At 50.6% G+C, this 13,702-nt stretch overlaps 1 protein-coding gene and 1 non-coding gene across 11 annotated transcripts in view; one reads left to right on the forward strand and one right to left on the reverse strand.

Moving 5' to 3' along the window:
• Positions 1-1,477: 1,477 nt before the first annotated feature.
• On the reverse strand, positions 1,478-1,602 carry LOC139009657 (small nucleolar RNA SNORA32). Its single transcript, XR_011471378.1, has one exon. It is a non-coding gene; the product is annotated as a small nucleolar RNA SNORA32 (small nucleolar RNA).
• A 4,645-nt stretch (positions 1,603-6,247) lies between these two features.
• Positions 6,248-13,702, forward strand: part of TFAP4 (transcription factor AP-4) — a 36,944-nt gene continuing 29,489 nt past the window's right edge. For 7 of the 10 annotated variants that reach the window (XM_070413101.1, XM_070413098.1, XM_070413099.1 and 4 more), the window contains exon 1: positions 6,248-6,319. The gene's annotated coding sequence lies outside the window, so the exon portion shown is untranslated. The remainder of the gene's footprint in view (positions 6,320-13,702) is intronic. The other 3 variants (XM_070413104.1, XM_070413103.1, XM_070413105.1) reach the window with 3 other exon arrangements.

Consider the following 13,702-nt stretch of genomic DNA (forward strand, 5'->3'; position numbering starts at 1 on the left):
ATACACAGTAGATACTCATTATATTCTGGGCAAATGGATATATAGTAGGTGCTCATGACTGTTTCGTCAATGGACACAGAATATGTGTGTTCATTCCATTTTAAGAGAATAAACACATAGTAGGTGCTCCTGGCCTGTTGCATGAATGGACACATAATAGCTCTCATGACTGCTGCGTGAATAGACACAGAGTAGGTGCTCAAGAACTGTTTAGTATAGGTGAAAGACCAGTAGGCCCGGACGGTAGTGATTTGGAAGTGACCCCACCCCCACCCGGGTTTCCCTCGTGCGGATAATGTGGAGTGAAGTCGGGTTAAACATTAGCGAGCAGATGGGCCCTGTGGGAAGTCCAGCTTCGCTACCTAGAACCTTCCAGGAGAGGGCTGTTAAGGGCCGACTCACCGGGTCCAGCGGGTGCGTTGGGGAGGGGGCAGGGGGAGGGCGGAGGCTGAGGGACGCAGAGCGCCCCCTCCCGGTGTCCGGGATCGTGGGGATTCAGCCCGCAACTGGGCCTTGCATCCGTTGGTGTCATAAAGTTTGATCTCTACCAGGTAGGCTCCAGGCCCCCGGGGAATCCACGTGTATGAAAAAGGCACACAGGGGGCTAATTTTATATCAGTGGAAAATGCTTACCGAGTGTTTGCAGGATGCCAGGCGCTGTGCAGTAGTGCAATAAAGAGGGACAACCTCAGTTGCCCTTGCTCTCCTGGAGCTTATAGTCCAACAGGAACTGAATCCAGTGACCAGGGAAATCCAATGATCTGCGAACCATAAAGGGGACTTGACCATAAGGAACCTTCACCCTTTAGGGCAGCGGTTCTCAACCTGTGGGTCGCGACCCCCTTTGGGGGTTGAATGACCCTTTCACAGGGGTCACCTAAGACCATCGGAAAACACATATATAATTACATATTGTTTTGTGATTAATCTCTATGTTTTAATTATGTTCAATTTGTAACAATGAAAATACACCCTGCATATCAGATATTTACATTACGATTCATAACAGTAGCAAAATTACAGTTATGAAGTAGCAACGGAAATAATTTTATGGTTGGGGGTCACCACAACATGAGGAACTGTTTTAAAGGGTCGCGGCATTAGGAAAGTTGAGAACCACTGCTTTAGGGCCTTTTTTTTTTTTAAGTTAATAAACTTTTATTTAAGGAATTTCACATGTTCTGAGTTCTTCCACTGCCTTAGTTCCTCCTGAGTTTGAGTCTTAATCATCTTATTCCCTTTTTTGCTCAATCCTGATGTCATCTCAAGTCAGTCCTCTATAATAGGAATAGAGATTATCATGATCACAAACTGTATGGTAACTGAGGAGGACTTGGCTAGTCAGAGGACATCAAGCCCCAGACTTCTAAAATGGCTGTCATCAAATCTGATTCCCAAGGACTATTACAGAAATCTCCTACAGCTTGTGTCATATCTATAGTGGACTGTGATCTAGCAATGTAAATCTAGGTTAGTAAAATGTTCCCAGTAGGCTGAATGCTATGCTACCAACATAGCAGAAAAAAAAAAAACCTGTTGGGGAAATGTTTTGTGGTCATGTCCACGGCAAATGAAAAACTGCATTCTAAAACTTTAGGACCTTTCTTATACTTTTCTACATACACTTGTTTTCATGGACAAGCAGGTTGCTTGCAATGAGAAATGTGATTTGGCGTTCCCACCTTGGGATGGTGAGTAATAGCATCTTCTTTCTGAGGTTGTTTCGAAGACGAAGTGAAGTATATTCTCAATACATACGGTATTAGCGATCGCTACCGAGTGTCAAGCCTGATCCAAGGCCTGTCAATTCCAGGACCCAGCTAGTGTCCCCTTGGCTGCAAATAAGCCCTTAAATTGGCTCCTGCAAATCCAACAAGAGTGAAGGACGCTATAATTTTGGTGGAGTTGTCAGTCAGTACCCAGTTCTTTGCACCAAAGGCGGCCTGATTTTCACTATATCCACAACAACCCTGAGGGCGGGTTCTATGATTATTGCTGTTTACAGAGGAGGAAACTGAGGGCACAGAGAGGTTAAGTAACTTCGTCAAGTTCTTAGAAGCTGGTAGGAGGCATTGCAACCTCAGTCAGTCTGATTCCAAAGCTTGTGTTATAATTTACTGTGTCCCTGGGGCATCAAATGGCAGGATGGGGTTTTGTGACATCCAAGAGGGCCAGGCTCTGAGCAGGCTTCAGGGGGGTTGCCTTTTCCAGGAGGCAACACCTACTGTAGCAGTCTGTCCAGGCCTGGCTTCCTCCTTCTTAGTAAAAAGTAGGTAATGAGAGATGTCCTCTTTCCCCACATCGTGCTGAGTTTTCTCTCTCCAGTCCTTACTCTGAGCACTCATTCTTTGCTACCTGTTCACTCCCATGTGTAATGGACTATCTCCCCTGTTATATCCTAAATTCCCCAAGGAGTAGGATACAAGGCCATTATTTGCTTTGTCACTCCCTCTGCAGAGTTCCTCCCAGGATCTGGAATATAGTAATGCTTCATAAATATTGCTCTTATGGCCCTGGCTGGTTTGGCTCAGTGGATAGAGCATCAGTCTGGGGACTGAAGGGTCCAGGTTCGATTCCAGTCAAGGGCACGTACCTTGGTTTTGGGCACATCCACAGTAGGGGGCGTGCAGGAGGCAGCTGATCGATGTTTCTCTCTCATCCATGTTTCTAACTATCCCTCTCACTTTCTCTCTGTAAAAAATCAATAAAATATGTTTTTTTTAAAAAAAATATTGCTGTTATGAACTGAATGTTTGTGCCCTCCCTAAATTCATAGGTTGAAGCCCTAAACCCCAATGTAACTATATTTGCACATAGAGCCTTTAGAAAGTAATTAGGTTTAAATGAGGTCATAAAGGTGAGGTCCCCATGATGGGATCAACACCCTGATAAAAAGAGAGATAAGCCCTAGCCAGTTTGCTCAGTGGGTAGAGCATCACTCTGTGGACTGAAGGATCCCAGGTTCGATTCTGGTCAAGGGCACGTGCTCAGGTTGCGGGCTCAATCCCCAGTGTAGGGATGATTCTCTCTCATCATTGATGTTTCTGTCTCTCTCTCCCTCTCCCTTTCTCTCTGAAATCAATAAAAAATATTTAAAAAGAGAGAGATAAGATCTCTCTTTCTCTGTCTCTCTTGCTCTTTCCTCTCCCCCCCCCCCCCCCCCACCTCTCTCTGCCACGTAAGGACACAACAAGGTGGCCATCTGCAAGCAAAGTAGGGAGCCCTCATCAGGAAGTGAATCTGCCAGCACTTTTACCTTGGATTTCCTAGCCCCCAGGACTGTGAGAAGTAAATGTGTGTTGGTTAAGTTCCCCAGTCTATGGTATTCTGTTATAGCAGCCTGAGTTGACTAAGAAAATTACAGATAGATATATTTTGGGGACTGAATCTTGTCCCCTAATCTTTCATCAATAAACATTTATTGAACATCTGCTAGGTTCCCATTCATTCAACAGATGCTTATTAAGCTATTATTATGTGTTCATTCAACATTTATTGAGGGTCTACTGTGTGCCCAGGGTTAGACAACCCCATCCATGTCTTCAAGGAGCTATCTCAATCTAGTGGGTACCCCCGGGCTGTCAGCACCCAGAGGGGAAGTGGCTAATTTATTCACATACATTGTTCTTTAATGCACAATGCTAGTTCCAGCAGGGAACTCAGTATACGCAGTTTCTCTTTTTCCAGAACCTTTATCCAAGGAGCTGAGAGTGAGCATAAAGAAGTGAGCCTTAAAAACTACATTGCAGGCCCTAGCCCATTTGGCTCAGTGGATAGAGTGTCGGCCTGCAGATTGGTGGGTCCCGGCTTCGATTCAGGTTAAGGGCACATGCCGGGGTTGCAGGCTCGATCCCCAGTAAGGAGTATGCAGGAGACAGCCGAACAATGATTCTCTCTCATCATTGATGTTTCTATCTTTCTCCCTCTCCCTTTCTCTCTGAAATCAGTTTAAACCAGCGGTTCTCAACCTCTGGGTCGCGACCCCTTTGGGGGTCGAACAACCCTTTCACAGGGGTCGCCTAAATACATCCTGCATATCAGATATTTACATCACGATTCATAACAGTAGCAAAATTACAGTTATGAAGTAGCAACAAAAATAATTTTATGGTTGGGGGTCACTACAACATGAGGAACTGTATTAAAGGGTCGCGGCATTAGGAAGGTTGAGAACCACTGATTTAAACAAAACAAAACAAAAACCCTACATTGCAGACATAGGAGAAATGACAGGAACTAAGATAGATGAATGGCAGCAGACCATGACCTCTGGCCCTTGAACTTAGCCCAGTCATCGATCTCTCTGAACCTTAGTTTCCTATCTGTAAAATGGTGATTCTCATGCCTGTGACAGGGCTGTGTGAGGCTCAGGGGAGAGGGTACACAGGGGACTTCCACCAATGCCTGGTGGGGAGGAGGAGCAGTGCAACAAATGGTAGCTATTGTTATTGAGGAAGCCTGCAACCTTCTGTGAGTGGGACCAGGCACCAAGGATGGAATGATGGAGGGAGTGCGATCAGGATGACTTATTAACCTTGAGCTGGCAGCCTGATGAACATCTCTCCAGTTGGCACTGTCTTGCCATGCCTGCTGGCTTGCTGTGCCTGCAGGGCTGGGACAGACTATGGGTGGGGTGTTTATTCTGGGAAGCAGCCCTGGCTGCTCCTCACACCCTGTGCCAGTGAGAAAGGAGGGCTTCAAGTCAGAACTGAGGGCCCTTCTGGGCCTGGCCTGGCCCTTAAAATCCTGCCCAACTGCCTAAAGGGCCCGGGGCTGAGAATGCCCAGGAGACACAGCCCCGAGGATCAGCTGGGTCTTTCAGGGTTGGGACACTCTCCCCGTGGGACTCACCTGACCCTTAGAGAACGGGTCCTAGAGGGCTGCAAGTACTCTGCTTTTGGAGTTCTGGAGGCCAGGCCTGGATGTCAGCATGGAGGTGACGCTCCAGGGCTGAGAGGTGGGGAGGGGTGACCCTGGAGGTGAGGTTGTGACTTCTCTGCTCCTAGAAGAGACCCTGAGTGCTTTAATCAGGGTCAGCTTCCTGATATTCACCCGAGCGGTCCCACAAGCGTGGCACTTAGAAGGGCTCATACTTTGGGGCTTAATGTTCTCCCATCACCATCTTGAAATTCTTAATTTTTTGTTGTTGTTAATCCTCACCCCGAAGATATTTCCCAACCCCCCCGCCCTTGACTTAGAAAAAGTTGGAGCGGGGAGGGAGAGAGGGAAACATCGATGCGAGAGAAATACATGGATTGGTATATGCCCTTGACTTGGAATTGAACCTTCCACCCTGCCGTGCCCAAGCAGGTGCTCTAACCACTGAGCCATCGGCCAGGGCTCTTAATCATTTATTAACACACGACCCTGCTATTTTCCTTTTGCATTGGGTCCGGCCAAAGGTCCAGCCTGTCCAGCCTTCACGCTTTGGTTTCCCTCCAACCCGGCGTTCACGCCCACCGCTCGGCCACACCCACCCCTCCAGCGGTGCCCAGGTAAGCCCATTCGGGAAAGGTGGCAGCGGGCTAGCACCTCGGAATGGCCCAAGGCCTGCGGTGTAAATGGCGGGTATGTCCCTCGACCTTTCTGAGCCTCTGGATGACAACATTGTACTGACCTCGGTTGGACTGTTAGTAAGCACAACAGCCCAACTGCGGGAGGGTTAAGAGAAAAGTTCATACGAAGGGTATGGTGCCTGGTACAGAATCCGCGCTCAATAAAGCAGAACTATTATGTTTTAAAAATGAGGATTATTGCAGGCGCTGTCTTGGAGGGAGCCAAAGAGGGAGCGGTCAGCCCCGAATCCCCACGGACCTGCCCCGGGAAGGAGGAGCCGCCCCTCCCGTCTTCCCGGCTTCCCTGGGAGAGACCCTCGGCTCGCTCCCCCGCCCCCTTGCCCGGGGCAGGGACGAGGGGGCGGAGGAGCGGGAGCGACACATTTTTGAGTCGTGACCAAGTGGAAACTCCCTCCCCGAGGCGGAAGCCGGGGGCGCCCCACTGGGGCCGGAGCCTCCGCCGGGGCTGGACTGGCGGCCGGGGGGCCGGGCACGGCGGGGGGCCCGGGGCCCGCCCCTGACCCTCCTCATGAATATGAATGAGTGGCCGGGCCAGCGGAAGCGGGAGGCTGTCCTGGTCAGGCTGGCCCCGCCTCCGCCTCCGCCGAGGGCGCGCGGAAGGGGGCGTGGCCCGGCGGCGAACGCCCCGCCCCCGCCCCGCCCCCCCGCCCGCCGGGGCCTTTTCCGGCTGGCACGCCCCGGACGTGACCTCGCGGGTGCGCGTTGGAGCCGCCCGCGGGGAGGTGCCTGCGCCCCCAGCACAGGTAGGGCAGTCGTTTGTCCCCGGCGCCACCCCCCGAAAGCCGGGCGCTGCCGCCGGCCCCGGACCGCGGCCCCTGCGCGCGCGGCCCCTCTGGCTGCGGCCCAGGGCGGGTCCGGCCCCTGAGCCAGGCTCCTGGGCGCGCCCGCAGCCCGGGGGACGTGGTAGGAAGCCTTCGCTCGCCCCGGCGGGCGCGGGCACAGGGTAGAGGCTGGGGCAGAAGCCCTGCCCGCAGAGGGCTTGCGGGCCCGGGCGAGGGAGGCCCGCGGGGCGCATCAGAACCATGTTCAGTCTGTCAGATGCGTGAGGACAAAGGCGGGGAAGGACACCGACCGGGCGGCTAGGGAAGGCTCTCGGGGGGATGACTTTTGAGTCAAGACCTGGAGGAAACCAGGGCACCAGCGGGCACGGGGGGTAGGGGTTGGGGTGAGGGGGGTGCAGTGCCCGTGTGGCTGGAGTGGAATCATGACCATGGCTCACGTGTTGAGCAGGTGCCAAGCCCAGTGCTCGATGCTTTATGCATATTATTCCCTGTCATCATCAGGACAACTTGGACCTGGGCACTGCTATCAGCTACGAGGAAATCGGGGTCGGTCAGGGAGCCCAAGGAGACTGATGTCATTGCCTGAAACACCCCCAAGAGACCCAGGGTGGGGTGACCTTAACCAAGATAGGTTCCCCACGCTACTCCTGTTTCCTCCCAGAGTACTAGAGGGAGGGGCAGTGAGCGACTTGAAGGGAAGGGTGGGCTGTCTGGGCCCTTTTTGCTGACAGTCTGCCCCCGCCCCCCCAAAAAAACAATTTACCCAGCAGTTGGGGCCCTGAAACCCAGCCTAAAATTAGTGTACAGAACAAAGGTGTGGTAGGAGTTTTCCTGGACAGAAGTCTCTTCTCTCTGTTCTCCTGGGAGAGGCTTTTGTTGTCTGGGAAGCACTTGTCACTCCTCTAGGCCCTGGAGCAGGTACTAGTGGCTTTGGGGAGGGAGGGTAGAACTGGGAAGAGGCTGCTGCTGGCAGTGGGTTGGGGGGAAGCCTCGTGGGCTGGAACAGTAACAAAGATGGTGTCAGCCAGGCAGGCTGTGTGTACCCACCAGCAACTGCAGGACAAGCAGAGTCACCGAAACATCCCTGTGAGCCTGGATTGATTAAAGCACAGCCCCCAAGCTCACCCAAGTCTGCACCGGCAAGCAGGTTCTCTGACCACCGACCAGACGTGGTGGAAAGGGCCTTGGGGTTGCCGATCGGGGCTTCCTTTGCTGGCTGTACCCGTCGCTTCTCTGCTGTACAAGTGGGGGATGAAGGCTTGTGGGTTTTTCATGGAGACTTCTGCTCCAGCCTGGCACAGCTTCAAGTCTTGGCCTTTGGGTTGGGGTGTAAAATGTGGAGGATTAGGAGTGGGACCCAGCCCTGTGAGTTTGAGCCTCAGGAGACAGTGAGGTCCTGGTGGTACAGGACCACAGGGGAACTTACTGCTAGGCCATTTGGTAGATAAGAAGGACATTCAGAGGTTAAGTGGTTCACCTGAGAGCCCACAGCTATGAAGTAGCAGAGATGGATCCAGGTGCAAACCACTGGAGTCCAGAGCCCAAGCCCTGCCCCTTAGGGAGTGGATTCACCCCAACAGAATATGTGACCATGTGCTTGCTATAGTGGAGATCCTCCCACCCAACAGACAGACAGACAGACAGACACACACACACACACACATACATGCACACACCACATTCTGTGGGGCCATAGGGATAGGGAAGTGATGATCACCAAAGGGGACAGACACTTTCTATTCTTAGATTCTCAGCTATGCAGTCCCAGGCCTCATCCCTAGGCCTTTGCATCTGGGCTGAATCGGTCTCTCCCTTCTCAGGGTGGACGGGTGTAGGAGGGGCCACAGGCACTGTAGGGGTCGGCTGCCAGTGTCTTCTGCCAGGGGCTTCTTACTGATGAGGTCTCAGTCTTTGGTCTTGGGCCCCGGCCCAAGGGCAGAATGATGCCACCTGGGCACCTGGAACCTACCTGCATGCCCTGGTCTTGAACTAAGGGTGCAGTTGAAGCTATGGCCACTGAGTGTGAGGGTGCCAGGATGGAGGGAGAGAGGTCTGAGGTGGCACATGTGAGTCATGAGACTTGAATGAATAGAATGCCAGGAGATGGGAGCTGGTCCCCTCAAATGACCCTTGTGGGCCAGGAGTTGTGAACACTCTGCACATTGCTTCCTGTTGATCTGGTCCCTCCTTCCCTTTTTTCCTCCCTGGAAATATTCTGAGTCTTTGAACCCCAATGGGCTCTCAAACTCAAGATGCTGACCAATAAGTCTGGGGCAAGGTTCAGGGATTTGTTTTTTAAAATATATTTTTATTGATTTCAGAGAGGGAAGGGAAGAGAGAGGGAGAGATGGAAACATCAGTGATGAGAGAGGATCATTGATTGGCTATCTCTTGCACGCCCTCTAATGGGGGATGGAGCCTGCAACCCTGGGCATGTACCCTGACTGGGAATCAAACCGTGACCTCTAGGTTCATAGGTCAATGCTCAACCACTGAGCCACTCTGGTTGGGCTGAGGATCTGTATTTTTAACAAGCTCAAGTGACTTGTGATGCATGTGGTCCTCTGACTAGACCTGGAAAACTGCTGTCCCAGGCCTCCCAGCCAGGCCGCTGTGAGGAACCCCTTCCAAGCACTTCTGGCAGATAAGAGACTGGTGTGCCTAATGGTTTTCCACAACTAAAGTTAGATGCATTCTCACTTGGAATGCTGTCATCAGCTGAGCTTCTCCCCTGTTGAAAATAAATGATGGAGCCCAGTTGGAGTGGCTCAGTTGGTTGAACATAGTTTTGTGCACCGAAGTGTTGCCAGTTCAATTCCTGGTCAGTGTACATACCTGGTTGATCTCTGGTCAGGTACATACAGGAGACAACTGATGTTTCTCCCTCCCTCTCTCTAAGCATGTCCTCGGGTAAGGATTAAAATAATAATAAATAAATGATGGAGTCTCAAGCAATAGCCCTGTCTTTAACCTTCCCCTGCCGAGTATCTCCAAAGATCCGGCTACCCTGGGTCACCCACTTATTTCTGAGCTCCTTGCTCTGTCCCGAGCTCTCCCCTCAAAGCACATCGTGCCAGATTCTGCTATGTCCTAAAGCCCCAAGGGTCTGCCCATGGGCCACACTGCCCCTGCCTGGACTTAGGGGTGTTGGTTCAGATCCTGATTTTGCCCTAACCAGGCTCATGACCCGACAGATTCCTTGAGCCCTCAGAGTTCCTGTTTCCTCTTCTACAGTATGGAAGATGGTAATAATAGTCCTGTCTCACAAGGCTCTTGTGAGGATTGACATTATGTGGCTTCATCTCTAAGGGTCCTTGGAATATAATATTTCCTGATCTGTGTTATGTTATTTAATCCTCAAAACTACCCTGTCAGATAGATTGTTGCTGTCAGGCCCATTCTGTAGATGAGAGGGAGGCTCAGAGAAGCCAAGTGATTTGCCCAAGAGCACATACTATAAAGCAGCAGAGGTGGGATTATTCTAATGCAAATCATTTCACTCCAGAGCCTATGTTTCTAACCACTAACAACTCTACCCCTGTACCCCTGTGCTATGGGTTCTCTTTCTTCACCTTGAGTTCATTCATTCAAGAAATATGTTTGGCATGTCTACTACCTAGGGATATAGCAGGGAATGAACAGAGGAAGCTCTGCCCTTATGGAGCTTACATTTTGGTCAGGACACATCCGAGGAAATGTATAGGAACTATAGATACTTGCCCAAGGCCTCTCTTCCTCACTGTCTGACCTGGGGGCACAGACCAGGACCCCCTATCTCACCTCCTTACTGTTTCTTGCACCTGAAGGCCTCAGGAGGTAGACATTGGCTGAATTGGACTGGTGTGGGTTTGACCCTTGTGGAGGCGGAAGTGGATCACAGCAGGACCTGTTGTAGGGCTTGAAGGCCTTGGAATCCTAAGGGGATGGGGGCAGTGGCAGTGCTGGCATGGAAGGAATGGGAGTACAGTTGGGCACCACCATCCAAGCCAGGCTGAGGATAGACTTTATTAGGGAACTACAAATCAAAACCATACTGCTTTACACCCACCAGGATGACTATAACAAAAAAAAAAGAGAAACAATAATAAGTATCAGGAAGATAGGGAGCAGTTGGAACCCTCACATTGCTGGTGGCAATGTCAAATGGTGCAGCCATTTTGAAATAATCTTGCAATTCCTCAACATAGAGTCACCATTTAACCCAGCACTTTCACTTCAAGAGAATTGAAAACATATGTCCAGGCAAAAACTTGTACATGGGTGTTCATAGCAGCATTATTCTCTTGACTAGAATCGAACCTGGGACCCTTCACTGTGCAGGCTGACGCTCTATCCACTAAGCCAAACCAGCCAGAAGCAGGAAACAACTCAAATGTTCATCAACTGATGAGTGGGTCAACAAAATGTGGTCTAGACTCTAGCCATACAATGGAATATTATTCAGCCATGAAAAGGAATAAAGTTCTGATAGATGCTACAACATGAATAAACCTTGAAAACATTATGCTGAGTAAAGAAGCCTAACACAAAAGACCACATATTGGATGGTTCCATTTCTATAAAATGTCTAGAATAAGTAGATCAATAGAGATGGAAAGTAGACTACTGGTTGTCAGGGGTAGTGGGCACAGGGATTGGAGAATACTGTTAATGGATGCAGGGTTTCTTTGGGGGGTGATGAAAATGTTCTAAAATTGATTGTGTTTTAAAAAAAAATTTTTAAATCAATTTTGGAGAGGAAAGGAGAGGGAGTGAGAGATGGAAACATCAATGATGAGAAAGAATCATTGATCGACTGCCTCCTGTACACCCTGGACTGGGGATTGAGCCTGCAACCTGGGCATGTGCCCTGACCAGGAATCAAACTGTGACCTCCAACTTCATAGGTCAACACTCAACCACTGAGCCATGCCAGTCGGGCATAAAATATATTGATTTCAGAGAGGAAGAGAGAGATAGAAACATCAATGATGAGAGAGAATCATTGATCGGCTGCCTCCTGCATGCCCCCTACTGGGGATCGAGCCTGCAACCCATGTGCTCTTGACTAGAATCGAACCTGTGACTCTCCAGTGTCCAGGCCGATGCTCTATCCACTGAGCCAAACCAGCCAGGGCTGAATTATATACTTTAAAATGGTAAATGGTATGGTATGTGAATTACATCTCAATAAAGCTCTTACTCAAAAAATATTAGCCAGACTTTCCTGCATTAATGCTGACAGAAGGCACCAGGAAGTGGATTCAAGAACTTGCTGAGTGATGGGGGAGAATCTTTGTGGTTACATTGCTGTAATTCTCATGAAATGGTTGTGGAGAAGTGATTGTGGAAGAGGCTTTGATTCATCCTTAAGCCCTCAGCTTATATGATATCCCTGAGCTTGCCCGCCCGCTCCCCCCCAACCTCATAACCCTCCCTTTGTCACTTGCCATCACTCTCAGTCCCTTCTTTCTTTCCTCTTTAGCACTTCCCACACTTGGAATTATTTTCTGTGGAGCCGATTTTGTCTGACTCTTGCTGGGCTGAGTTCCATGAGGCCAGGGGCTTGTCTGTGTCTGGTTTACCCCACAGTAGGTGTTCAATAAATACCTGTAGAGTGAATGAACCCATACAGGGTAGGGAAAAAGTAGTTTATAGTTGTGAGGACCTGAAACACAGAGTCTATTCTTGTATTATTATTTATTAATTATTGTATTATTTTCCATACAAACAATTGTAAACCCACGTTTGCCCCACCCTGTATATACTGATAACTGGGGGAGGTCTGGGCTAGGGTCCATGCTTGCTGCAAGGGAAGGAGTGAGCAGAGTGGATCAGGGTCCTGGCCCCAGTGGCTTTCTTTTTCTCTCTGTTTCAGTTCCAGGAGAATGTCTCTGGAAAGGAAGCCCAAAGCCTGGTCTGGCTGGGAAGAGGGGAGCGGGGTGGGGAGCAGGAATGGGGGCTGGGCGGGCCTGGGGAGGAAGTCTGCAGCCCCAGGCTGCCGAGGGCGTGGTGTCTGTGTTTGCACCTTTGGAATGTGGCTGATTCACTCTGGGGAGAGCCATGTGCAGCCACTGTTGCTGCCTTGGATCTGACATCTGGAGGCTGAATTCCCGGAGGAGACAGATTCTTGCTAAGCAGATGCCAACTTTGAAGGTCAAACTGAGTGATGGAGGTGCTTTAGAAGGAGGTCCAGAGGCCCCCTCCCCCCTGCCGCCCCCCCCCCCCCCCCCCCCCGTATTCTGGGAGAGAGGTGAGGCCCCATCCCCAGCCATGTTCCAGCCCCTAAGCTACCAGAGCTCTGCAGTCAGACCTGTGTTCAAAGGCCAGTTACTTAACAATTCATATAACAGCAAAGGCCGAGGGCCTGGCTGGTCAAGTGCTCAGCAGTGGTGCTGGGACATTGGATTGCATCGCTCCATCCAGTAGGCTCTCTGTCACCAGCTTGGCTCTCCCGGGGTTCAGCAAGACCCCAGGCTTCCCTCTTGTTGGGTCTCAGCTCATCCCTGATGCTGATTGGACAGGTCTGGGTCAGGAGCTTACTCCAGCCCAGGGTAGACACCCCTAGTGCCACACAGGGAAAGTGGGAGTGAGGGGTCCCCCAAAGCAACCAATGCCAGGGGGGGGCAGAAACAGCACACAACCCCACTCGGCTCAGCTGCCTCCATAGGACTGGCTTCTGGGGCTCATGCCAGGCTCTGTGCTCAACTTCATGGCTCTTACCTACTGAGTATGCCTATGTTCCTTAAGTTCTCAAAAGCTCATTTTCTTTCTTTCTTTTTACTACTCACCGGAAGATATTTTTTTCCATTGATTTTCAGACAGTGGAAGGACCTGGGGGAGAGAGAGAAACATTGAAGTGAGAGAGATACATCAATTGGTTGCCTCCCTCAGGTGCCTGGTATCAAACCTGCAGCTGAGATATGTGCCCTTGACTGGGAATTGAACCCGAGACCCTTTGGTCCATGGGCTAGCTCTAACCACTGAGCAATTGGTCAGGGCAGAAGCTCATTTTCTTATCTATGAAATCTCATAGGCTTCTTTTAAAGATTGAATTAGTCAATAAGTGAAAATCCCTTGGTACCTGCTTGGCCCACAGGAGGCAAGGTGCTAACATGTCTAGTTCCCTTTCTCTTCCCTGTATCTAGATATTATGTGATCTGCTCTGTGATGGTGCAGGCAGGTGTGTGCACACATGTGTATGTGTGTACACGTGTGCACATGCATGCAGCATGCCCCTTTCTCTCCTCCAAGGAGTTCTGTATTGTCTGGCTTTACCCCAGAGGCTTAGGGACTATATAGGACAGAGGGTAGAGGCAGGAGGGAGAGGAAAGGGGTTGAAAGAGAAGTATATGGGCTTCCCTT

Source organism: Myotis yumanensis, unplaced genomic scaffold, assembly GCF_028538775.1.
Source record: "Myotis yumanensis isolate MYYU_CA2020_CCGP unplaced genomic scaffold, mMyoYum1.0.hap1 SCAF_4, whole genome shotgun sequence".
Taxonomy (NCBI): domain Eukaryota; kingdom Metazoa; phylum Chordata; class Mammalia; order Chiroptera; family Vespertilionidae; genus Myotis; species Myotis yumanensis.